The following is a 27122-nucleotide window of genomic DNA, read 5'->3' as shown; positions in this document are numbered from 1 at the left end:
TGGGCCTATCTTGTTATAAATGCAGCAGAACTATTTAATCTTTATTTCTAATCCACGTCTATCTTTTTTGGGTTTAGAAGTGGATGCTGTGTGGGCTGCAGCACTGCTGGGACAGCTGAGACAGCCTGAGAAGTTAAAAATGAGACAGGGAGCTCTGTTTCTCCCCTGCTACATTCCATTTCATCAGGCTCTGCTCACAGAATTAGAGCTTTACTAGTCCTATCAAAATCAGTAAAATAATAATCAAAGGACAAGTGTGACACCAGCAAGAAGGGCTACTCAAACAAGCAGTGCTTGGTCCCTCACCTGCACTGGCTGGGAATGGCTTCCTGCAGGACTGGCTGAAGCCCCCTTGGAGAATTAGTGAGTGAGTTGCACAACAGCCTCTGTGTCCGGTGTAGTAATACCATTAGAAATATGACACATGTGCCTGTTTAGGAAGACTGGCATATTTTTACAATTATCTAAACAAAATGAGTTGCAGAATTTCAGGTCAAGTCTGAACTTTGTCCTGTCTCCAGAAGTGCAAGGACAGTCAAGTCACTGATTGTAAAGAGTAGAACTCATCCTGCCCATATTCTTTCTTTTTTTTTTTTTCCTGATTGATCCCATTGAAGCCAATGTCAGCATCTGCAAGAGCTAAATGAGCATTTACCTTTGGTGGCTGGATTTTGGTAAGGAAAGTATGTGGAGTCAGCTACTCAGGATGTTGAAAATGGTGCTTTTCAATTTACGGGCATATATTAATATTCCCCCCACCAAAACAGAAGGAAAGGTAGTTCCAGCACTGACAGCTTATACTCTGTGGAGACATCTGAAATCTGAGGACACAACCAGTTTCAAGAGGTTCAGGTGCCACTTATCTCTGCTGCTGGCCAGTCCTGTCCTTGCTGATGGTGTTCAGCCATGACCAGCCCAAGGGCGCGACAACCCTCCCCTGCGACCACTGGCAATTGGGCCACAGGGCTTTAGTTTCTCCCTCTGCTCTGGAAAGGGCAGAAGATGGGGAATTAAAACAATTTCTCCAGTAAGACCCACTAGAAGGTGGGAGGAGAGTCATGCATATTTGTGCATACTTGCAGTCCACCCACTCCTTCCTTCCCTGGGCTCACCCTTCCGCCCTCTGCGCTGTCCCCAGGGGTGCAGTGGCTCTGCCTTTGCTGGATGCTGTGGCAGCATTTGGGGGCAGTCAGAGAGCCTGTCCTCCCTTCAGGGCCTAGGAGGAAGGGCAGAGATGGTCTGAGGGCCAGGAATCCTCCTCCAGCTGGGAAATGGAGTTATTTGTGTAGCTAAAAGTGATAAAGAGCTTCCCTGCTACGAACACCAACTCACGTGATAGGTGTTTGGCAAGCCCAGGTAGCTGCTTTCCTCCTGTGCTCCAGGCCCAACAACTGGAGCTACAAATTCTCTAATATAACATATGTTTCTGGGTCATCATCAAGACAAAATTATCTGTGTGGTGGGTTGAGCACACTTGTGCTAGTGTGGAGATTGACATTCTCATGGGAACCTGCAGAGGTGGCATCAGCCTCTGGGACCACTGGAACAGCACCTTTTGTTTGCTGACCTGGTGGAAAGGCAGCTCTTCTGTGCTCAGCAGTGCCAGTCAGCAGAGGCCTCAGAGCTTGTGGGATCAGCACTTTATTCACATGAAAGACCTGATGCCTTTGATTCAGTACTTCTGTCTTTCCAGGATGATGACACCAAAGCAAAGGTCTCTGTGATCTCACTGTCTCAGCAGCTTTCACATGTGAGCTTGGTACACAGAGAGCTGCCCCTCTGGCATCTATTTACTCAGCAGAAAGGGAGCAAAAAGGCACAGGCTTGCCCAGGGTCACACAACAGAGGTGTCGCCAGCTCTTCACAGTGCACTTTTATTGCACCAGGCTTTAGAGTTAATTTTCAGTCTTGTTTCTTGCTGTTGTGTGATAACCTGGTCTTTAATTTAAAAAAGAAAAAAAAAGAAAAAAAGAAAAAAGAAAAAAAGAGAAGTGCAAAGACCCTGTAACACTGTCAAAGAGAAATTAGAAAATGTGAAGCTAGAGACTAAAAGTATCATAATGAAAATAAGAACCTATGTGATGTGTAAAACAAATACGCTTTTCTCAATTTTCTGACTTTTCTGGAACAGGACAACTCACAGTTTTAACTTTGTTACTGGAAATGGTGAATGTTATGCTTTGAAGTCCTCTAATGTGCTGAAGATGCTCCTGTTCACATGCACAGTTCTCAGGGTTGCCCTGGCCACAGTTTAATGGGGCGATGATGTGGGTGGAGTCACAAAAAAAAAAAAAAAAAAAAAAAAAAAAAAAAAAAAAAAAAAAGACGCAAACCGAGGGCAGGAAGAACTCACACATTTTCTCTTTTCACTTCTTGTCTCCTTTGTTTTCCCACACGACCCCAGCTGCTGGTGCCATACTCGTTGGCTGATGGGCCAGCATGGTGGCTGGCCAATGTATTATTTATGTAACCACCATTTAGGTGGGGCAGGTGGAGTTCCAAACCCCAAAACTCTGTGTACTCACCTAATAGAGCAAAACAGAGGATGAAATAGCCTTACTAGGATGAGATTTTCAAAAGTATTTGGTTTTAGCCTAACTGCCTCCACTGACTTTCTGAATAAAATCCCTCCTGCCTCTGTGGTGGACAAAGCCATGCTGGCCTCCTCCTGAAGATTTGACTGTCAGCAATGTCTCACCCTGATAATAACACAGCTCAGTCTTCCAGTCAGGAAACCAAAGGAAGAGACATTCTTAGGTTAAGATTTAGAATAAAATTGTAAGTATAGATAAAGGTTGTAATCTCAAGTATACTCAGAAAGAATAAAGGACCAGTCATTAGGATGTTTACAGACTTCAATTTAAAAATCACTTAGGTTTGTTCAAACTTTAAAGCCAATGTGTTTCATGCATAAGGGTTATTTTTACTTTGGTGCTCTAATTAAACACTGAGAGACACTGTTCCTCACATGTCTCAATCTTTTAAATGCTTACTGTTTACCCAGGCAACTGGCAGGATGGAGAAACAGGTATGATTATGTCCTTGCCATCTTAGGCTGAAATAAATGAAATAAAACATTAGTTTTGTTACATGGTGACGTCTGTTATGGTTCTCTGATATGTCATAAAGTACCTCAAAAAGTGTAGATTTAAATCTGCAGGTCTAATTTCTGATGTATTTAATTTTATAAATATCAGATGCAATTAATTCAGACACAGGATTAGGGTGAATAACTATGCCAGGTGTGCAGAGTGAGGGAAATTAGAATCTTTGTACTTGAAATTTGTCATGTCTGATGCAAGAAACCTAAGGTTTCTCCTAACTTTGGCAGTCAGAGCAGAAGTAAAGTGAATAAAATCCCTCTTTAAAACAAATAAATGTTCTACTAAAGGAAAAAAAAAAAGGGGCTTAAATACCACACACACACACACATAGTGTGTATATATATATATATACACACATATAGTGTGTTTATATATATATATACACACACTAAAATTTGGAAAAAGGAATAAGCATGTTTTGTTCCTATTCAATGTCAGATTCAAGTCATCCTGTTGAGATGTGTTGAATAACTGTGGTAGATACTGGCTTGGAATGGGAAAATTATGTGGGTTTTAACCCATTAGGTAACATCAGAATTTTGTATTGATTTGACATTAAAGAGGCATTAAAGACAACACTTCACATCAACATGGCTGGGGTCAAAATCATGTAGCCTGGAAAATAAAATTGCTGAATATACAGTACAGGTGAGACATGAGCATATAATAATCTCTTCTTGTTTCAGTGTAGAGGAGGGAAAAGCTAAGCTTAATAAAGTTACACCCCCCAGGATTTCTTATGGGAGCTGAGTTTTGCTTCAGGAAATGACAATCCTACTATTCACCTGCCACAAACGAAAACAAGGAACACCTGTTGTCTCTTTTGTTTTAATTTACTTCTTCTGGTCCAATTTGCTCCCTTGCTTTCCTTCTGGAGACCTTCTCTGAGGACTAGTGCTTGGGTTCTTGTCCTTCAGCATTTCTGATGAAATAAGTAGGTAAGTGTATACAGTTGTAAGAAGTTATTGCACCTTGCTCTGTTTTGTTTAGATTTATTTTTCTTCCATTGTTTTGTTTTTAATTACCCAGCACAGTCATAACTGCTGGAGGATATTTGCTTCTGTGTTTTGGTCTGACCCAACATGGCCATTTTTATATTCCCCAGTTATTACTGTCTTACAAAATTAGAAAGTCTAAACACAGGGGAAAACTTAACTACTTAGTATTTTTTATTATCTGGCTGTGACAGGTATATTTGTCATAAATTTCTCTCTTTTTATGCCTGACTCAAAAAAAAAAAATCATGTAGATTCTCTTTAATTGTGAGGGCAGGATTATCAAACCCCTGTGTCTTCAGTCCTGTGACTGAATGTGTTTCAGCAGGTGACACATTGGCTGCTTCTTTTGAATAATCTGTTCAAGGTATTAAAATAAAAGGGAAAAGCTCTGTCCACTGTTCATCATAGTTTTTTTGTAAGAGAATTCAGAATCAATTTTAAAATGAGCAATACTTCCTGTTATGATAAAACTGGCTTAAGAAAAAATGGAACTTGTTTGTCCCTTCTGAGTGGAAAAACCCACCTGATTTGGCTGCTTTTCTTTTTTCAAAGAGAGCATTCACACATCCTAGTGGTCATGTACAACTCACTATAATATATATAAATATATTCTCTGGGCAGCAAGAACAAAGGCTTCTATATGCGCTAAATATTGTTTCATTCAGGAAGTTATTCTTATGTGTATGTTTCCACAACTATTATCAGTAGAATTGAAGGGTAGCAGCAATATCCACAAGCTGTCTGATTTCCTTCCCACACTATCAAAGATTGAAAGAACAAAGATGAAAATGTTTGGGAAATGCCTTTAACTATGACATAAATTTCTTTCCAGGAAAGGTTTTAGGAAGTTGCCTTTAATATATTGTTTATAGTGTGGCACTCCTGCCTGAAAGGGTTTGGTTGTGTTGGATCTTCTCAGCATTTCCCAAGTCTGGCCTCAGGATGTCCTTCACTGGGTTATGCTCTGCTCTTGTCGTGGTAGTGGAAGCTCAAAGTTCCTGCACTGTTTCTATGTTGTTTATTCTGAATTCATGCAGCTGCATCTCAAAGCAAGCTGGAGCAAATATCTCTTAAATGCCAATTCAACCAACTCCAGAAAGTTCAGATGATAAAATGACATAGGGAATTATTACTCTTAGATTGTTTATTTTATTTTATAAAATTCCATCATTAATACAGGTTATTTATTATTGTCACTCATCTCTCAATGTTTGCTACTGTCTGTGCCTGGGGTATTATGCAGTGGGAAACTTAAAGAAAGAGGAGCTGCTAAACCCTGTGGCCCTGATGAGATGTTGGCCTACATTTTCCTGTTCCTGTCTGGGAAAGCTCTCATAATGTACATCACTTTCAATGGCAATCCATGTCCAGGGAATGGTTTCAGACATTGCTGTGCTCCCTTTTATGACTTCATTTTGTCTAAATGTCACGGGTCAGTTTCATGCACATCCTGGTGTAGGAACTGAAAGGAAGCCCTTGGCATGCTAGCTAGCTGGGAAAGGCAGTAAAATTGGACATCCAGATGCTTCCTTGATTAAGATCTCCAGACTGGTGTTCCCCTGGAGTCTGGGAAGTGATGAAGAACTGAACTGCCAGGACACAGGTTACCTTTCTCCTCCAAAGACCTTCTGTCCCAATCTTGTCACTGCTCCCACGCCTGGGCTTCTGCCAAAGCAGAACAAGAACTGCAGAGACATGTGAGCCCCTGTGAATGAGCTGGACAGAGAGACACCCTGAAGCAATGTGTCACTGGAGCCCCCAGGTTTGCTGTGTGGCATGTCCCCATCCCTGTGGCTGCCATCACTGCTGCAAGGTCCTCACAGAAATACCTGATTCTGATGAGTTGATTTTCTGTGTCAATAAACCAGCATTTCTATTAGTGGTTAGAAATGCTTTTGAGGAGTAAAAAAAGCCCTCCTGTGGCATCAGATAGAAAACTTGTGACAAAAGATATCTAAGATGTGTTGAGATGGGCAACAGTGGTCAGATTGGAAAAGGCCTGTCTGCTCATACACACAGCAAAGGGTCAGTGCCAGGGGATTAAATCTGCCCTGTTAGGGGAAGGAGCTGCATTTCACACGTATTCAATGCCTCAGTTCTGCCCAAGTCTTTTTTGTGTGTGATATTTTTTCAAAAATGAACAGTAGACATTGCCCAAAGTCTGGATGAATGAAATACAGCATATTTGAAACTAGCTGAAAGAAGAGTTAGGATTTTTTTTTTAATTAAACATATGTTATAAATGGGTCCTCAGCTGAAAATTTTTGAGAGATGAAAACAGAATTTTGTACATTAGGATGTTAAGATGATTTCTGCAAAAATAAAAAAAATACTTACACCACTATTAATACTTAAAATAGGTGAAAATGAGTCAGTACACACCAAATCTTACTTGGTGGACACATGCTTTGTGCACATCAGCTCTTGTTACCTCTCTGGTGCCACCTCAAAGGGCCATGTTAACTCTGCAACCTTTCAGGGGCAGAAGCGTCTTGTTTGCTTGTTGCAGGGGAGGCTGTAAAACCACAAGATAAAAATACTTAACAGCCAACTAGCAACTCCCTTTTGAACAGGTGAGATCTGAATATCCATTACCCCACAGTGTGGGCCATCCTTCATGTCCATACAAAGCGGTGTGAAGGAAAGGCAGAAGTGCAGGGTCAGAAACTATGATAAAGTGGGTGTTAATCTGATTTTTACCACTCTATTAAAGCAGTAAAGTATTGCTTTCTCTGTTGCAATATATATTTTTGCAAGGCTTCATACGGGCTTTAAAGCAATGGCAAAGATTTTTGTACCCTTTCATAATGTAGGTTTGTAAAACACAATGAAACAAAATACTTCCTCCTCCTTCAATAGCATTACAGTTGTAGTTGCTTTCCCAGCTGGGAGTGGTGTAGCTTGACAACAGCCACACAGGCTGTGCACACTCCTCTTGACTTGTCAGGGATGACAAAACAGTGGCTCCCCCTGTACCTCAGTGCAGGGTGCAGAACCCCACCATGGGGTCTCAACCACAAGGCTGAGACCTGCCAACACCCTGCACCCTCGAGGTGTGACCCTGATGTCAGGATCTGCTGGGGTTATATCCACGTCTAAACGGTACCTGGTGCCTTTCCTGGGTTGCCTCCCCCCGTTTGCTCTCCCCAGACCTGGAGGAGGGTGCAGAGCCCCACGGGGGCTGGTGCTGTGTGCTCGGCTCTCCCTGCCTGTGCAGCAGAGCAAGCACTGGTGTGGCCACACAGCTGCTCATTTGCCTAACCTGATGGTAAATGCTCAGGGGGCATTTCTTAATGTTCTGCATGTTGGTCACAATCGATTTATTAATTAACATGGTGGTGGGAATCAAGGATCAGTGGCTTTGTTTTTCTGTCTCCCTTCCACTAACTTGCTTTTTGCTTCAGGCAAACGATCCAAAGTCTGTCCACATGCTCAATCCTGTAAAACAGGAGCGATAATACCTACCAAGGAGCTGTTTGTGAGCTTTCCTGAGCTCTTTAGCATCCTCAGCAGGAGGCAGCGTAGAAACATGCAGCAAACACTATTTCAAAACAACCCAGTTTTAAGTCATGGCAAAGAGCTCCCACTAAGCCGGGGCACAGCTCTCAGTCCCTTCCTGATGGTCCCACCATTCCTTTAAGAAGTTGCAGCCAAAGTAGTTGTTCTGGCCCTTTTCTCCCCAGTCATTGTTCCCACACGCTTTGTGAAGACTCACGCTAGTGAAAACTAACCACTGTATTTGTATTTTTCAGGTTAATTTTCAGCAGAAGTTCCCTGAGCTAACTGGCTGCATAGTTTCCTGACTGCTCATACTCAGAAGAGGCACACTAAGATCTCTCATCTGAGCAAGTACAGAGCTGCATCTTCAGTCACAGCAGGCATTCAGGTTAGCTAAAACTTGCTGGGAAATCTAATTCTCAGCAAAGCTTCTCCAGGTAATGATAGTTAACCTGAGCCAGCCCCTTGAGGCACCTAACCTCACAACCGTGCATCTTAACCTTCAGCACAGGTGAAAATTGATGTTGTGGGTTAGCTGAAATTCAGTGATCCTCCGCGTTTAGGAAACAATGATACACACAAATGGCATAGTGAGCATTTTCCTGGCTGTCTGGCTAGAGGCAGAAGGGAAGCAGGTCTGGCTTGTGCTCTGACACTGCTGTCTTTGTACCCCTGTCTGAGCTATGGCCTTGCAGAGGAGGAGCCATCTCCGTATCTCAGCCCTGTGCTCCGGCTAAGCTCATTAAAAGCTGCGACTCAGCTGAGGTTTTCTGTAATCCCCAGGTGAATTGGAAGATAAATGGGTTATATAAGTTTGTGAAAGCCACACGAGTTAAGGAACTTTTCTGGGACAGTGACAGACTTCACTTAACACCTTGGAGACATAGTAAAGTAAGTTAAATAGAGTATCAAGAATGTCTCACATAGTTTTCTGTACTGTTGAAGACCCCATTCCCAGATAACAGGATAATATAAGCAAAGTACTCGAATCAGCATTCCTGGCTGCTAAGGTAAAGATCTAGCAATAGTGCCCATTATCCAAAGTGGCATTTCTATAATAAAAGATGGGAAAAGTGTTATCTTTTTTTCTTTTATTCTTTTATTTTTTTTTAATTGAAGAAGTATTTTTTGTAAGTGTATATATCTTAATGGCAATCTTTATGACTCGCATCATAAAGTAGTGCACTGTTAAACAAATGTAAATGTGAAGAAAAGGTTTAAACAAATGTTGGGAGGTTTCTGAAAATGAAATTGATAAAATAGGTTTAATAACTAAGGGTCCTAATCCAGACAAGAGGTTAATAAGAGTGAGTAGTAAGAGTTTTTGGTGCCTGTTCCTGTGAAGCTTACTAGCTCTGAACACAACTGCCTACGATAATGGTAGCTGGAAAGAAACAGTCCACATGTGATTAAAAAGAAATTACTGCGAATGCTATTCCTGCTAAAACGGGTGCTGGGCAGCGATGGCTGTTTTCTCATAGCTGTGTGTCCATTAGGGTGCATAATGAGCAGCTAAAGGCATTAAATTACACCGTTGAGGGGCTAACCTTCTGTGACGGACTAATGTGGTGCTTGACTGAGAATTGATTCACTTCAGGTTCTTTTTAGTTTCAAAAAAAGTACTACAGGATGACAGTTGTAGCTTTTTGCTGAAGTTTAAAGAAATTACACTCGACTGATCAATGTCCAGAGAATCTCAGGACTTTTCAAGTAGGCACTGGAAACAAACCCTGCCACTGCTCTTGGCTTTGCCAGAGTAAATCTATGATAACATTTTAAAGGTCACTGTGTAGGAAGCATAGACAAATACACCAGTTTTGGAGTGTGCTCTTTCACTGTGCTGAATAGTTCTTTAAACCCAGTGGAATTACATGGTCCTAGAAGTCAAGTCTACTTCAATGAAATTGTTCAAGATTGTCTTTTACTATGCAGTTATTAGAAGATCCTGCCATGTGTCCCAAAGTATGTGAATATTATTCAAACTTTTGTCTATATTTTGTTCTTTGATCTGTATGTATATGATGGAAAGAAAATAACACAAATCATAGGTCATGTTAAAATGACCTTTGGAAAATTTGAGATGCTCTCGTTTCTTCAGCGTGACGTAATTAGGTTTTAGTCCTGAGCAAAGATACTGGAAAGCTGAGTTGTGTCACAGTAGTTTGCATTATTATTTTAGCTTCTTGATGGTTTACTTTCTTGATTAGGAAACACTGTCTCTCCCCTGGGAGCTTCAGATAGAAAGTTCTCTGACAGGAAAATATACTGAATCCTGTAGATCATTGGGTTTTGTACAGATAAAACTGTGTGGAGAGATTAATTGCTAGAGAAGCTGTTCATTTTTTAAATTTGTACACAAGACACAGGTTTTCTGGTTTTTTTTCTTCTTTTTTTCCTCTTACTTAAAGCAGCTTATTCAGCTGTAAAAATTTGGGTTTGCTGCTTAATTAGCTGTTTAGAATTGTACACTTTGCATAATCACTATTTGACTACACTTTGAAAAAAAAAGGAAGTTCAGTCTGTTCGTTACTCAACTAAAACAACCTAAAAGGCCAATCATACTTTCTGATTTCTCTTCATTGCAATGGAATTTTGAGGTAAGTAATTCTTCTAGTCAGACACTGTGACTTCTGCCTGATCAGTGTTATTTCAATTTTGTGCATGGTCTTAACTTTCAAGTGGAATTTTTCATAAGGGGAAGTCAGTATATTTCAAGATACTGGGACATGAACAGTTTACTTGACTTGGGGCACATGTGTGGAAACAACAAACTGCTCTGCAATGTTTAATGTAAAAAATCAAAATACAAACTCGTATGCAAGTATGTGTGTGAGTTCTTAATTTCCAAGTTCTTATTCTGTCATACTAGAACAGAAAACTAACAATATTTTCCCCCAAATTTTTAAACGCATACCTATCTTTTGTAACGGATAGCATAGCTAGCTTAGTGTTATCAGCATTTCTGTGGCATTCTCAGTGGCTCTGACATGGGCAGTTGAGATTAGCAGGACAGTTACAGCCCATTCTGAAATCCTCTGTCAGACTGTATTTGAAAGAACCACCTTCATCACTGCAAATGCTGACCAAAACGGGGTGTGGGACACACATCCCCAAGAGGATTTTAGCAGAGCCCTTTCTCTGCCATCCTTTACACCCAGATTCCTGCTCCCAGCTCCCTTTGTCCTTCCACCCGTGGTGCCTCCTGCCCCTTGCCCCTCCCAGGGCTGGGTCCGGGTGCCCTCTGCTTTCTCTCAGGGCATTTAGGGCACTGCCACCGGCTGAAGACCTGGACTGAGGGGGAGTGTAGGGGTGGTGCTGGGGCTCAAGCACTTCCAGCCAGGTGCTCATGAAGTTTGCAGCAGTATCCCTGAGTTCCTGTTATGACTCTTGTCTATATTGATGAAAAGCGCCTTTCATGACAAAGGCAGGAAACTTTTAACATGAAAACGGTCAAACTGTTGTCACAATTCAAAGCAAATATGAAGTCTGGATAGAAACACAATATCAACATTCCCAGGAGAGCTTTCTGAGACTTGTTATGCAGAGCAAAGTTGGCACAGCGTTCCATTTGCAACACTAAAAATCAAATGGGATTTTGTTTGTTGTTTTTACAATATTTAAGTGATATTTTATTTATTTTAAGGATCGGTTGCTGACGCACAATATTCCTCTGTCCACTGATTCACATCAGATGAGCACTCTTTCTGTAGCCACAAGTGTCTGCAAGGCAGGTTTGTATTTGCAGTTGAAAAATCAATAATTAATTCATAGCCAAGATAAGGAGCTCAAGCCCATTAAGAGATTACCACCAATGTGAAGATTTTCAGTTGTATTCATAGTAAAGGAGGAGGAGACTGAGAATGTTTGCCACTTATAGTTTAATCTACTACCTATTTTTGTTCTTTCTATGGTGCCTATCACTGGGCTATCTAAGTAACAATAAGCAAGTCACTCAAGTGTTATACCAAATATTGGTTTCAAGATAACTTAGTATAATGAAAATGAAACTTGTTTTGACAATGATAAAAATGTTTGTTCAAAATTTTTTACCATAATTCCCAAGTGAATAAGCAGCCCTTGACTTCCCCCAAAAAAGTAATTTAATTATTTTTTTATTCAAAAACAAGTTGCACCTGAAACATATAAATTGTTATCTAACTGATTACATTAATTTATCTGCAAGAGAAGTCTTTCCAGGGAAGGGAATGTACAAGAGCTCAGAATAAAATTAGCAAGTGCGCAAGGTTAAAGGGAAAGCAATCAATTTTGAATTTGATTAAAAATTAGTTAGTTTACACATTTCTGCTATGATGTAGAGACAATGGTAAAATGCCTAAATTGACAAACACTTGTGTATTTTATTTTTTATTTTAAAAAAAATTTACTTATTGCTGCCACTATGATAGTTACTGTCTCATAAATCACACGAAGCCTGTAGTCATCCATAGCATTTGGTTCTTTGCTCAAGTGCGTGGCTTAGAGGCTATCAGAAAAAGAATCACTAGGCCTGCTATTTTCTGCAGCCACACACCCCGACAGCAGAGTTATCAGCAATCACTGGACTGTGCTTTCATTTACCATTTCTCCAGAGTGGATCTGAGTCTCCTCTTCTCCTCCCTGCCTGAGGCACAGATTTCCGCAGGGGCTGTGCCCCATGGCTGTGGCTCTGCCCCAACCCAGCCTTCTGAAACGGGACAAAGGAAAAGGCTGCTGAAAAGCTGGTTTGTTTTTAATAGCTGGGTGTTTCACAGAGTGCAAGCCCTGTGTAGCTCTGCCTTGGCTTGCCTGGGCTCAGGCAGGGCTGTGCTGTGGGCATCTTCAGCGCTGCTCTGACCACAGCTGCCTGCAGGGTGCTGGGAAGGTGTGGACCCAACCAGCAGCGTGTGAGGTACAAGAGGGACCAGAAGAAATTATGATATTATGGCTCTTTATGTGCCAAGAAACACTGTACAGGACAAGCCCTTGAGGACATCACCAGTAAACTGTCACATTAATTTAATTGATGATTGTGTTTCCCTTGTTACTTCTCAAACTTGCAGTAGCCACAGAAGTTTTTTACACGTTTCAAAAATAGGTAGCATTTGACTGATTTTTAATATACAGCAGTTGTTCTCTCACTTGTAACACAGTCTGAGCTCCTCAAAAAAATAGTGTAAACGTTAGGTTAAAAAGAAATGCACAGAACTGATTAATGTTAGCAAAAATATACAGAACAATTTGTAATGGCCAGGGTCTGGAGCCTTCTGGTGCCCCAGAAGAAGGACTCGATGTCAAGGGTGGTTCTGGGACACCCCCCTGTGAGGTGAGAGTAGATGTCTGCATAGCAGGTGAGCTGTTGTAGAAGCACCTGTGGAATATCTTCCAGGCTGCAAGGATTTCTCTGTGCTTTTGATAATGTGTAAGTATTTTTCAAATATTGGTTCACCTTGAGTAGTTTATTATGAATTCTTGATACTTTGTGTTAGAAATTACATGTGCTTTGGATGTTTGACTTCCATGAGTTTTTATTTTGTGCTCTAGTCAGTTTGCATATGAAGAAAACCCCCCATATTTTAAACGTTTTCTAAATTCTAATAAAAAACCCAAACAGCCTCTGGTGTATGTTAAATACTCACATTTGAAGCTCATTTCCCCCATGATTTTCAGTGTGAGGGAAACTTGGCTACTCAAAGAATCACAAAATTAATTCAAAGTGATTATAAATATAATAAATTTCTTGGCATTTGAGGTGACATTGATGCAAAATTGGGAGGAAATTCCATGAGAAGGAATTAATCCTCTTTCCTACAGGATTTTTCCCTCATAGAACACAAATCTAGCCTTATTCTTTAAACAACCCCTCCTTATTCCTCCATTTGACTAAAGTTTTTAGTTCAGTTTTCTTTAAAACTTTCTTTAAAATGTAAGTAAAAATATTAGCTAGGAGGTTTCTGAATTGCAGGGCAGCAGCTGCAGCACAGAAGCCTTTGGGAGAATATGGATCTGGAGCTCAGAATTAAGTGTAGCTCCTCAAAGAATCATTTCAGCAATGTGTGAGTAGAACTGCCTCGCAGCTTACTGAATCTTAGTCACTTGTGCTTTGGCTTTTGCAACAGCCACGTGAAAAAGAAAGGGTTATTTATTAAGAGCAGAACAGTTCCCTTTTAGTTCTGTAGCAATCATGTCTCTTTTTTTCCAGTCCATGGAAAGTGTTATCTCAGGCAGCTTTGTGCAGGAAGTTCTGTTTATCACTTCCTCACAGTTGCAGTTTGTCTAGGACTTAAATATATGATATCAGATTGCATCAAAATGTGGGCCTTTGTGTGCTTAACTCATCAAAGGAGTGGACCCTCAGGACTTGATATCACTTCACTGCATATGCAGTCATGTAGCAAAACAAAGTCTATCTAAACAGGACAGGACTATTTCTGTTGGTAGTGTAGCAAAGCTAGCAGAATTGGTGTAGTTTCAGGTATCTGCACTGTTTCACTTCTTGTTTTTAAATTTATCACTTTTTAAACAGTGACATGGTTTGCCTGTTTTTACTATGTAAACTACATTGAAAACAAAAATATTGCTTCTGCAATCAAAAAAACTCAAAAACCCCGGACCCAGATGGGATTTACTTGGTCTACACTGTTGGGATGTCTGCTTATGTTACAAAAAAAAAAAAAGAATTCTGGAGTTTTGAAACCTTGTATTTTCAGCTGGCTATTGTTCCCACAAATCTGAAATGGTACAAGGTTATCTAGACAACTGTGTGTCAAATAAGCTTAATGAGGCTATAACAAATACAGCAGTTACTGCAGGAGACTGGGTGCAGGTTACGAACCTGCTCTCCCACCTTGGAGGCTCTGTTTCTATTTTCTCCAGGCTTGCCAGAGGAGTTCCCTTTCCAGCAGAGCAGGCTGCAGTGCCAGATGTTGTCTCAGGGCAGCCACAGGAAGTCTATTCAAGCTGTGGAGCAATACTTCTGCTCCAAGCAGCAGCTCCCCTGTGCTGACTCTGGTTTTTAACACCACCCTGCCCCACGCCCCTTGCAGGACCTTACCCAGCTGCAGTGGCTCTCCTGCTCCACACAAGGTGGCTTCGTGTTGGCTGATAAATGTCCAGGAATTGCACAGCCCAGGCTGGGAAGATGTAGCTTCAGGTCCACTTCTGCTCCTTCCCACACATTTCTGTGTGTGTTTTAACCATGTGATAGGTGCAAACCTGAGAATATGAAGTTAAGATAGTGTCCACTCCAAGGTCCATGACATAAAATGCCCCCTGATTACTAAAATCTTCTAGTACTGTACAAGGGAGGAAAAAACGTTTAAATTACTCAGCAATAGAAGACAAAGTAAAAGTCTCTCTTCTCTTCATGTCTCTTTTTTCACCTGTGAAAGAAAAAAAAAGTTGTAATCATTAGAAGGTGGACACAAAAACTGATTGAGGGCTTTTTCCTTCTCCTTTTTCCAATTATTTTAACTGTCTATTAATTGATGAACATGATCAAGAGATTACTCCAAATCCCATCAAGCAACTGCTGGGGGAGCCAGTCAGCAATGTGACCCGAGCAGATCCATCCCATCTGAACAAAGGGGCCCCAAAGCCAAACCTGCAGGGATGACTCGATCTCCTGGCAGATGCTGGTAGATGCTGTCAGTCCTTGAATGCAAGCTGGGAAATAACCGAGTTTTCCAATTCCACTGGTTTCCACTCTGCCTGAGAGGCACTTAATTTTGTCTTCCTGCCTTTGGTTGCTGCCTCCTACCACTTTTTCCACATAAGGGGTGGTGTGGGCTTAGCACTCAGTACAGCTAAGGGAATTTTTGAAGAATGCAGGACATGCTGCTGTGTGCTGTAACTTTGAGCCTTGTCAGTCCTTCGTGAGGAATGAACTCTCACTTCTGGCCAGAAAACAGGAAAGTGCATAAAATCAAGACTTTTTTTAAAGAAGTTGAACTTTTCTCCCCTTTTCTTTCAGTTAGATTATATAGCAAAAGTGAAAGTTAGGAACCTACCTCAAAAAAATTTGTCCTGCTCTTCAAAATAGTTTTACTTCGAAAATAGTAGTACTTTGCAGGAAGTAAATGTTGCCTCATGAAGAATATGTCCGTTTCCACTGCAGAGAGGGAAGGCCTGCTTTTGTTAGTCAATATGGATAATCAATGCTGTGAAAAAGACTTTACAGCTACTAATCAGCCATATAATTTTTCACATACACACAGTTCACAGTGAAAACTGGAAGTTTTGTGTAGTTCTTCTTTGAGGAACCTCACACTACCCTACAACTGCACTCTACAACTCAACTGTCCCTTTCTTGAATTTTTTTTGTATTCATAAAGTCTTAAATGTTTAAATAGATGATGGTACCCTATGTGTCACTGAGGATGCACAGCAGGTCCACGTCTCTGGAGAATCTCTGGCTTGTGGACTCATGGAATCCAGTCGGCATGAAAGGTCTGAACAATTGAATTCCTAATCAATCTTTCTAATTAAGCCAATGCCTTTAAGTAGAAATCATTTGGTGGATCTTTTAAAAGATGTTTGTTTTCATTTTTAGAGGGATTGTATTTGCTTTTTTGTTTTTTGAGGGCGGGTTTAGTGTCATCCGGTTTGGGGGTTTTCGGTCCTGATTCAGAGCCCCATATCACCCTATGCACGTAGGGTGATGTCAGCTCTGCTTAAATCCAAGCAAGGTTATCCAGGAGGAAGAAGCACCAACTTAATGATTTCTTGGCTTGGGGCTGTTGTAGGACTCCCGGAGATGCTAATGAATGTTAATTTAAACTTCTTATCACTACACTAGCAAGACCGTTCACACATTTTCCAGAGCCACCACAGGATTTAGGCTGTTGTCCTAATTGCCATTGTTCTGGCTGCTAGCTATTATATTTACCACAAGCTGTTTTCATCTTGTTGGGAGCGTGGTGCTAAACTGAAAAACACCTATCTTAGCAATTTGCTGCCTTCTGGAAGCTGAAGCAATTACAGTGGAGTATGCAGACAAGCTTCTATACAATGTGTGTAAATTTCTGTCTGTGGTTCCAATAGATAATTTGAGTGCCTGGAACCTGGTACTTGATTATAAATGTAGGATCCGTAACATAAAGCACAACACACAGTCTCTCTGTAAATGTTAAAGTTCTTTTTATTTTATTCTTTTTTAAAAGATTAAATGTAACAGATTTACCAGGATTTATGTGATCATGGTAAACCATCACGCTGATCGGGTCTGAACTTATCCTACGACACAGCCTAATGGACCCACAACCCCAGTTTTTGTCTGGTTTTACTCAGTGACTCTGTCAGAGATGGATTTCCCTGTTCCACAGAAGTTGTAGCTGCTCAGAACACCACAACATTTGCACAGTCATGGTGGTACCAGTCTGGGAAAATACTTCAGGCACGTAAGAGCAAAGGACAGAAACCCTTCTCATCTCAGTCCAAAAGAAATGGCCACCTTAACCTCTGACCAAATTTTTCCCACTTAATGGAGTTTGATGTTAGATTAGCTACTTGTGTCAGCTACATGGTATGACAAAGCAGAGTCCCCTTTCAATCTTTGTGCCACAATTTTCTGCTGCTTTTTATGCACCAGCAGCGATGGCTGTCTGACCCAGCAGCCAGTCAAAGAGAGGGACAAACAAAAGAAGAGCAATTGTATCCAATATATTTTCTGCTGTTCTCATTCCTTGATCCAGTTTATGGAGAGGTCAGGAAATTTTTGCCCTGGGCAACAGATCCAACATTTTGAGCAACAATGCTCTATAAGATATTGCTCAGCAGTAAGTTAAGATTGAACCTCAAATGTCTGACTTCCTAAATTGCTTTCTTCTATTTAATATTTTTAGGTACAGTTATTAACATGCTTTAAAAAGGAAATTCATATCACAAGTCATAGACTTTTATTTAGAGATTAACTTGTCCCGGAAAAAAACTTTCTAAGTTTAAACCAAACTTCAACTTGCCAAAGAAGTTTGGTTACATGTGTGTTTGTTTCATTTTTCATACTCATCTCCACTTCCCTCTTTTGCTGGAATATTTCCAGCCCCATCAGGGCCCAAAAGTAGCAGAAATAAATCAGATACACCCAATTTTGCAAAGCATAAGTCCCCTTGTGCTGAGAATCCTGGGCTGGGACTTGGGAAATCTGAGTTCAATTTTCTGCCTTGCCACTCATTTGGAGATTGATATTGGATAAGGTATTTGACACAATCAGTCTGTGCTTCAGGCTGTGAAACAGCTGATATCTCCTGCCCTCGAAGGAGCAGTAAGTTGGTTGGAGCAGGGAGATCACAGGTTCAATCCATGTACAGGCCATTCACTAAAGAGTTGGACTCAATTATCCTTGTGGGCCCCTTCCAACTCAGAATATTCTGTGAATCCCAGTGGTTACTCTGTGGTTCCACACTGCTGTGCTGATTGGAGCTGCTTGTGGGCACAGAGAGGCTCTTTAAGAACAGCAAAATCCTGTCACATTTAAATAAACATAGGATTAGTTTTTGTTTCCCAAATAATTATTTTTACCTTGTTTCAACTTGCTGGAGAACAAGCTGTAGTGTTTGTTTCTGGAGAAATATTATCCCGGGCCTAAGCAGCTCTGTGTGTGTTGTGACAGTGCCACTCCTGGCCAGGTGACATGGAGTGGGATGTGTCCATCTTCAGTGGGGATTTTACAGGGACTCACTGAAGATGTTCTGTCTTCAGTAAGACATTTGTAATTTTTTTTTTTCCTTTAAGGTCTAAAAGTTAGCAAGTCTTGAGCAATGAGCATATTCATGTTTGTATTCAGCAGCGTGACCTGCTGGGCAGTGCATCTATAAGCTACATGTCTGGCTCTGAATTCAAGCAAGGAAGGCATGATCTCACCCTAAGACTGGAGATCCTGGCTCTGTAGATCAACTTGTCATCTCACATAGTCCGTTTCTGGCGACTCAGTCTGAGTGCTCTGCACAGGAGAATGGTGCATTTGAAAGGTGGGACATAAATGAATGTCTGAAGGGTAGCCACAGCTTCTCATCAACCTTGACTCCAGTTAATGATCTGAAGAATGTGCTTGTTATCTTGGGGAATGGTGAATCAATTCACCTGCCAGTTTTAATGGAAATTTTGCTCTTTAGAGCTTGTATTTACAAAAATTAATAGAATAAGTGTAGCACAGACCCAGGTGTTGACAAGGATTTTTTAGCACTATGAGAATCCTCAGCTATTATGTTAAGACCACATCAAATTCCATGGTCTTTCTTCAGTCAAAAGATACTAAGAGGCAAGGGTGTAATTTATTACAGGTATGAATAACAAATTACTAACACATTACTTCTTTTCATGAGTTAGCACTTTCAATTTATCCTGCTAGATTTCATGAGTCAAATTTTTGAAAGGGCTAAATAAATACAAAAATTAAAATATTTAATCCTGGATATGCCATTAGTTAGAAATTCAAACAATACAAACAAAACTAATTACAGCAAATTACTCAGCAAAGCACATTGCAAAAGAAAGCCTCACAAGTAATTAGATTCCCAGAAAAAATTTAATCACAGCTGCCTCAGCGGTTAAAAAACACAAGTATCAAAGTTTATTATAACATTGCTGTGTAATGGTTTACATATTTCTCCATTGTGCTTAAGAAGAATAATTTAAAAATTATTCTCAAGCAAATGACTAAGCTCTTTATGAAGTGCTATTGTACTCACTGAGTCATTTGCCTTCATCATTAGACAATGACTAAGCGATCCTTTGAATCTTAGCTATGTACTTGTATAAATATATTACCATCATACAATCACTGTATTATTCTATTTTTAAATTTTCATAGTATTGTCCACTTTTATATTATGTGGTGTTTGAAAAACCATCTACAAGAAAGAATATCTGTATGCACATGTGAGTTTAAAAAGACTGAAGTCAAAGGCATTTTCATTGCAGTGAGTTCTAATGACAAATGAAAGATTACTTTGAACTTGAAGCTAACTGGACATCCAACCTGAGTATTTTTGTTGTAGATGCCAAACCTGGAACCTGGAATTGTTGCTAGCTACTTCAGAAGCACTAAGGAAACCAGCAGCTGAGTAAGCTGGAGTAAGATGATGTAGCTTTCAGTACTTGGCACACTTACCATTCTTAGATGAACGTTTGCCAAAAAAAAAATTATTGGTTACTGAGGTGTTGTAACATATAATTGATAGAAGACCTTTGAAAACCTAAGCAAATGTGTTTGGGTTATCACTGGATATGATGCATAGGCCATATCTGTTTCTGAACATATGCATATAATGCATTGCAATACAGAAGTAGGGGGTGAGGTCCTTATATTGAATATAAACCAACATTAAGAAGTTCAAAGTTATCTCCACAATTTTTAAGAGTTTGACTATAGTCCTTGTAGCAGTAAGTTCACATCTGGTGACCTGTGTACAGAAGACCTACGCCTGTATGGTTATGAACAGTCTGATTTATGAAAATGTGGTGGCTTACGCTAGACAAGAGTTTTTGTGGGTGACAAACATTCTTCACACCAATCATTGTTTCAAAATCTTCTTGTAAAGCTGTTTTGAGGAATTGAGTTTGGGGGTTGGTTTGGTTTTTGAGGGTTCTCCTGTTTATGTAGATCTCTCTGCTTCCAGTTTGTGAATGGTGTTTCTAAGCCTGTAAAAACCAGGACTCTGCTAAACACTCCCTTTTTTACAGCCTGTCTAGACCTCTAGAAATTGGGAGTGTCCAGCACTTAAACAACTGATGGCTGAGTGTGTGTATAGACTTGGTTAACTGCATAAATGCCATCTCAATCCTTAACTCTGAATTTTTGGCACTAGTCAGTGAGTGATTTACTCTTAAATTAACAAGCAAGCAAGTGCAGTGAGGAATATCTCACCAGGTCTGCTGTACTGTACCATTATCAAAAGGTAAAAATACAGGTGGGGGTCTCACAAAGGATCATACAGGGAGAGGAGAGGAGAGGAGAAATGCAAGGTTTCTGCTTTCTTAACCAGGCATTTCTGAATTCAACAAATTGCTTCCATACTGCCCTCCTAAGAAATTTAAGAATTAATATTAAAAAGAATTAACCAGAACAAGCCAGTGGCCTATAAATGTGAACTCCACTGTCTCAAAATCTGTAAGGTAAAATAAGGGAACAGTAGATGGGATAATTTTCTGAAAGAAGGGGCAGAAGATGAATATGATTCTTTGCCGTCAGTGTCCTAATAACATCAACAAATTTGCGTGTTAACTTTGGGGAACATCAGATGTGCAAAGTCACTTAGCAGCCTCCTGGTAATCACACAAAATCAGAAGGCATTATATCCTTGTCCTCATGATAGAAAACAGAAATGACAAAAAATTCATCTTTTCCTGTAAAATAACCACTTGTCCTAACATACAAAATGAGAATTTCTAGGAAGAGAGACAGCAGGGAGAGCCCTTCCTCTATCACTGAGTCCTTCAGCCTGGGAAAGCCACACAGTTCCCAAATCCAGCTTCAAGACACACCTGGCCCAGGCTGGAGCACCATGTGGTGGCCACCTTGGAGGTGTGGCTTCCCTACAAAGCAAAGGGAGGCCTGTGCTTCACCTGATTCTTTCCTTACCTTCCTTATAGGCACAGCTGGGTGTGGGGATTTTAAATATTGAGAAAATATTTTCTTTTTTTTTTCCCATGACTTGACTCAGCAAAGTTTTTGAGGGAGGAGAGCCTGGTTAATTTCTTCTGAGACCCTGAGAAGGTTTTTGACCTGGTGGGATATCTAGGGATTACAAGGGTGGATCTTCTGCAAATCCTTCCTAGTACACTCTTGGGGAAATGGTGCCTGTTGGTGGATTTCTGACTTTGTGATCCTTTGAAAATTGGTACTTGTGGGTGACAGTGATCACGCCAGTATCCTGTGTGCAGCTGGGTCTGAGCTCATGATAATCTGCCTTGCTGCATCCATGTGGGGTGAGCCCCAGACAGGGCACAGACCTGCAATGCCTGCTTTGTTGTATGGGCAGTTGTCACCTGTAACAAGCAGGCAAAACCTGGGCATGCCTCAGGGCGTGGCAGGAGCCTCCCAGGGGTCAGGAGGAATGAGGCACACAGTACAGCAGGAGACTGGAGGTGTGCAGTGAGCTGTGCTGTGCCCACAGAGCCTCACCTAGAAGGTTGTGCTGGGGATGCCCAGCTGAGGGATGTTGCTCCTGGAACACTGCTGCAATGACCCCTGTAGCTAAGGAAGAATTGAAGGGCTCAGGAAAAAGTGTTCTGAGACTCTGGATGATGTTGGCTGCCATTGGCATGGGACTCTAGGAGGCCCCAACCATAAGCACCTCAGTGAGGCACTCAACTATGTAAAGCCATCTTAAAATGCTTGCTGTCTTGCAACCAGTAGAAATGTTGAAGTAGCAAGCAGGGAGATGGGGTCCCTTATTTTTCTGGATGATTTGGAACTGTTTCAGCTCTGAAAAAGCAAATCCCATTGTGAATGATGAGTTTTCTTTAACTCTGTTTGCAAGGGGTCATCCTGAAACTGAGAGGTAATCCTGTCTCTGCCTCTCTGCTAAACTAAGCTGGGCTTCAGTCCAGCTTCTAAAAAGAAAAAAAAGGGGAAAAAAAAGAGAGGGAGGAGTTTATTTGACTTGTTAAAACAAAATAAAATGTTCCAATTACTTTTTTTAAAAACGCATAACTCTCTGGATTTGAAATAGCTATTTATTGGCCAAAGTTTATTATTTCTCTCTCATTTTTAATCCCGTTGATGATTAAGTACTTTAAGTAGTATTGGTTAATTCTTCTTTCTTATTAGAACATTTCCCTTCTTCTACCCCTCTTCATCTCATGCTTTATATTTACAGAGAACATCGGGTAACGAGGCAAGCCTGGCTTCTGACCAAAAAGGTATTTTAGCTAGAGATTCATTAGTGTGTACAAAACCAGCCAGCCTTGTTTAAAGGCACTTCTTACACAAGAAGACAGGGGTTCAATTACCATATTTCATTTAAAGTGAAGATTAAACATCTTTACCAGGACAGTGCACTAATCCCATGAATCCTATTTACGTTGAAATGTAGTGCTATTGGCAATAAACAGCAATTTGAGAAGTCATAACCCAAGGAAATAATTGTCAAGTGACTTTAGAGCTCCCTATAAATTTCCTCTTCATGACTTTGGCAGTAGTGTTCAACAACAGAGTTAAATATTTGTTTTAGGTGCTCCTGCCTTTAACAGACTAATTAAAAAGATGGAATTCTTTGATTCTATCTCAAATAATTTTACTTCTAATCTTTCTCAGGCAAAGTCAGCTCTGTAAATGGAACTAAACATATTTTTTTTCTGAATAGAGACTTTACAGAATAGCAATAAATTCAAGCACTGGGAAAGTAAATGCAACTGAAGTACTCTTAATGATGCTATTGTGTAGTTGTTATGGTTGTTATCCCATTACACAGACCTTTACCTTGAAGGCCATGAATTCTTTGAAAAATAATTCTAATGGGAAGGTGAATTACTTAAACATTGTGTTTCAAGATGATGAAAAAGATGATTTAAGTTTGAAAAACCAAGTCACACAAACTGAAGTAGTAATAATGGAGGGAGATTAAACTTTAGCCTTTTATCATGCAAACCTCCTAAATTTGTATTTGCTGAGAAACTGCGCAATGGATCTGTTCCCAGAGCTGCTTCTCGTAATTTGCATCACCGACATGGCTGGAATTTGCCATCAAGGATCAGGCCCCCATTCTGCTCTGCATCTGCAAACTTAAAACCAGTACCTGAACCAAAAATTGTCAGTCTAAATACCTGACCCAATGCCCAGTGAAGTCAATGGAAGATTTTTCATTGATTTTAATGATTTAGTTCAGGAGCCAAGTAAGTATTTCTAAGACAAAAATCAATATTGTCCCACAGTGGTAATGTTTTCATGTGCTTCTATTGATCCTTTTGACACAGATTACAGGATACCTTGGCACTGTCAACACACCAGGTTTTAACAAACTGATTTGATTTATTAACACCTTTGATTAACATCTGAAGTAGCAAGTATTTATCAAATGTCAGCAAACAAATGTTCAGCAGATGGATCAGCACAAAAAAAAAATGCCTTGTTGCACAATGTAAGCTGAAGTTCAATAGGAAAAGGCTTTCTGTAAAATCAGTTTATGTGAGAGCCCTACTGTTATATGCACAGCATAAGCTGGGTATTGAAAAACGATTTGGTTTTTTTTAACTAACTCATCATCAGGCCAAAAAAATGCTGATACCTCTCCTGGAGTACCTTTACCTACCTCCTTACACAAATGGTGAAAAAAACATAGCCATGACAGCCTGGTTGTAAAAATTATGCCAAATTTTTCAAATCCAATGGAACTTGCTTAGTCTGTCAGTTATGCTTTATGATTCTATAACCCATCTTGTAACAAATAAATACAGTGAAATGCATTATTGTCTTTCAGAAAGACTGCAATCCATTGCTGTGTTTGGAGCATCTGACACACAAATGGGAGTCCTGGGGCATCAGAAGTGGGACTGGCTGACAATGATATTTACAATGTCATTGTTCAATTGACAGCCCTGTAATGTAGCTTTGCTCCTTTATGAACCAACCAAAACCCTTCAGTCATTTCTTGAGAATGACTCTAAAGTCTTTAATTTAACTTGATTTTTGTACAGCTATTTGAAAAATAAATAATTCATATAGTTTAACAATTACATAGTAGTAGTCTAATGGTGCACACCTTTCTTACTACATGAAAGAAAATCTACTCTTTTATGCCATCAGACTCTTCCACATGATATTGTTTTTCAGTTTACTAATAGTCACCAGAATGATCCCCAAGTTTAAAATATAATTTCCTCCCTTCGAAAGGATCTTCTTCTTTTGGAAGAATATTTGAAACCTTTCAGAATTTTCCTGATCCAAACATAAAACTACAAGTCATATCTGCCACAGACTACATGGGCTACAGTTGTTTGTATTTTCCAAACCAATATAAAGCCTAATTTGCTAATTGAACTGGTAATCATGTATCACACATAATCTCTTACAGTGTGAATATCTCTAACAGTTAAATCGATCATAACAAAAATGTGGATATCATGTAAATCTTATCAGGATCACTAAAATAATGGGAGTTTTGTTGACAAGGTGTCGATTGGTTTTAGAAGCTTTGATAATGACTCCAGACAGTCAATAAATACAGAGACTTTTACATAGCCAGTAGGAGCCGAACTAAACTATCTAATCTTTTTAAAATGACAGACAACACAATGAACTCTGAACTTAATCCCCTCCAAACATTAAGGAGACAGTTCAGTGCTTAAAGTACTATTCAAACTCAAACCCTACATTAAACAAAAATCATTAAGTGTCTGATTTAAACACACAGGAAAATTCAGAGGTAAGGCTGATTTTCCTTCCCATTGTGCCTGGGCAGTGGTCTGTGGTGGGCTCCAGGTCTGTCGGTTGCTTGTCTTGGGCAAGGAAAATACCTCTGTGCCTTTTGAAAGTTTGTAGTCAAAGCATTGAAAAAACCCCTCAAAACTGAACACTTAATTGCTTTTTGTCTCAATCAGGCAAAATTTTCTCTAAGGTTTTGAAGAAGGCATGGGAGACAATGTTATATGCTACATTTCAAGTTGCAAAATTTACACTGTTGGGCTCATAACCTCTGAAAATGATACATTGCCTTTAAGAGGAAAAGGAAACTGTAAATGTAAAGCTTATGTTACACTGAGAGGTGGGGGAGGAGGGTGGCAGGTAATGGCTAACAGACGAGTGGTGTATATATGAGCATATAAATGTATTAAATCACCCTTTATTTCAGCTTTTCAATTTTTGAAATAAATAGGACCATCCAACTGTAGGATAGTTTCATCCAGTAGCAATAAAGTAAGAGAAGAAAAAAAAATTAAATTATCATTAGCAATTCTTCTGAGATAATTATTTGCTTTCTAATATTATTAGAATCCCTATTTGCAGTGCAAATCTGAATCCTCCCAGTATTGCTGAAGGTTCATTATTACCCTGTTTTCCATGAAATGCATCTTGTCTGTACCTTTTGTTAGTTTGTCTTATAAATGTACCTCTCTGGATAATGAAAAGAGGAATTAATCTGTTCTAACTTTCTCAGTGCATCCCTCTTGCTTCCTAATGTAAAACTTGATGTAAAAAATGTTTTTGTTTTATTTTTAACGTGACCCAGATATCTTTAATGTCTTTCCTGGCATATTTGAGATAGGATATGTTAAATATCTGAATTTATTAATTAATTCCACTGAATAGACAATATTTCCTGAAATCTTAGTATCTCAGGTAGATTGCTGTATGTGAAGGGGGAAATACAATTTAAATAATCATTTGGACTTAAAATGTTTTAATTACCAAAATCTGCTTACATTATAGAATGCAATTTGTTGTTCTAAAATGTTGCAATTTTGTTTTATAGTATCCTCATTGCCTTGGTAAATTTCAGTATGCAAATGCCTTTAAACATTTTATGTTATTAACAATGATTCTTAAGTCAGGAATTTCTGATATTCCCACTAGCTGGGTTTTGCCAAGATTAATTATTTGATCTTGTCTTTCCTGCAGTGCTTGACGAGCAGACTATAGCTTCTTGTTGAGTTGTCACTCAGAGGAGCTACATTATCAGGACAGCCTTAATCTTACAATGGATTGTTATCTGTGTTCTCAGGATGAGATCAACCAGCAGAAGTGAGAGTGTGAGTATTTATTTTGCAGCAATGTGTGATATTTTAAACTATTTTCTAAAGTCTGAATTTACATTAACTGTATACAAACTCTATCTTGATTTCAGACTCCAGTTATGCTAATAGACTTTCCTTACTGAACACAACATTTCAAGATATTCTAATTAAAAAAAACCAAAACCTCTAAATCCTTACTTTAGAATATGTTTTATATTTTGTGTTTGGCTGGCAGGTTTTTGATAATCAGTACTTTTTCTGGTGATCATTTGCGGTAGAGTTAGTGGAATTTTATGACAGCCCATTATACGGCACTTTTCCTTAGCAAGAGTTGCCTTTCCTTTCCATGGCTGTCTAATTAGTATTTCCTGAATCAGAGAATAGCTACATGCTTCATAATGAAAAAAAAAAGAATATAAAGAACCAGAGCTCTGCCAGGTCTGTGCTGAATGAAAATCCACAACTGCCAAAGTGTTTGGCTTCTGTTTTTCTTTCTTCTTAATTTCTTTAAAACTTTTCTTAGTCATTCTAATAGATTGCTTCCTAAATCTGCCCCCGATTTGTTACCATGTATTTAAGGACAAATACTGTAGAAAATTTTAAAATAGGAAAATTTGTGTTAAAGAACTATGCAACTGGTTGTGAATAACATCTAACCAGGATCCAGCTGGAGCAGAACCTACAAGTGTCTATAAGATATATTGCAGCATCTTTTACTCTCAGAAGCTCCTTGGTCCATGCTTTCTCTCCTGTTCTCTTTCCTCCACCATGAGTTCCCAAATTCACTGCATTTGGGCATTGCAATCACACATCAAGTTATAACTAAGATTAGTCAAAGGCATTTGTATTTTTTTACCTGATTTTGTACCAGTGG

The 27122-nt window shown here is 39.7% G+C and overlaps 1 long non-coding RNA gene across 15 annotated transcripts; it reads left to right on the top strand.

The window, feature by feature from the left end:
- Positions 1 to 3954: 3954 nt before the first annotated feature.
- LOC135306627 (uncharacterized) lies at positions 3955 to 26420 on the top strand. 15 transcript variants are annotated; one of them, XR_010367418.1, is made up of 9 exons: positions 3955 to 4042; positions 7855 to 7988; positions 8384 to 8491; positions 11244 to 11331; positions 13542 to 13632; positions 15928 to 16024; positions 18360 to 18543; positions 22396 to 22438; positions 23995 to 24250. It is a non-coding gene; the product is annotated as an uncharacterized LOC135306627 (long non-coding RNA). The 15 variants fall into 15 exon arrangements; XR_010367415.1 differs by lacking the exons at positions 18360 to 18543; positions 23995 to 24250 and adding an exon at positions 26133 to 26420; XR_010367414.1 differs by lacking the exon at positions 18360 to 18543.
- The last annotated feature ends 702 nt before the right edge of the window (positions 26421 to 27122 follow it).

This window comes from Passer domesticus, chromosome 8 (assembly GCF_036417665.1).
Source record: "Passer domesticus isolate bPasDom1 chromosome 8, bPasDom1.hap1, whole genome shotgun sequence".
Taxonomy (NCBI): domain Eukaryota; kingdom Metazoa; phylum Chordata; class Aves; order Passeriformes; family Passeridae; genus Passer; species Passer domesticus.
Note: the sequence above shows the minus strand (reverse complement) of the source record. Positions and strands in the feature narration are given on the sequence as shown.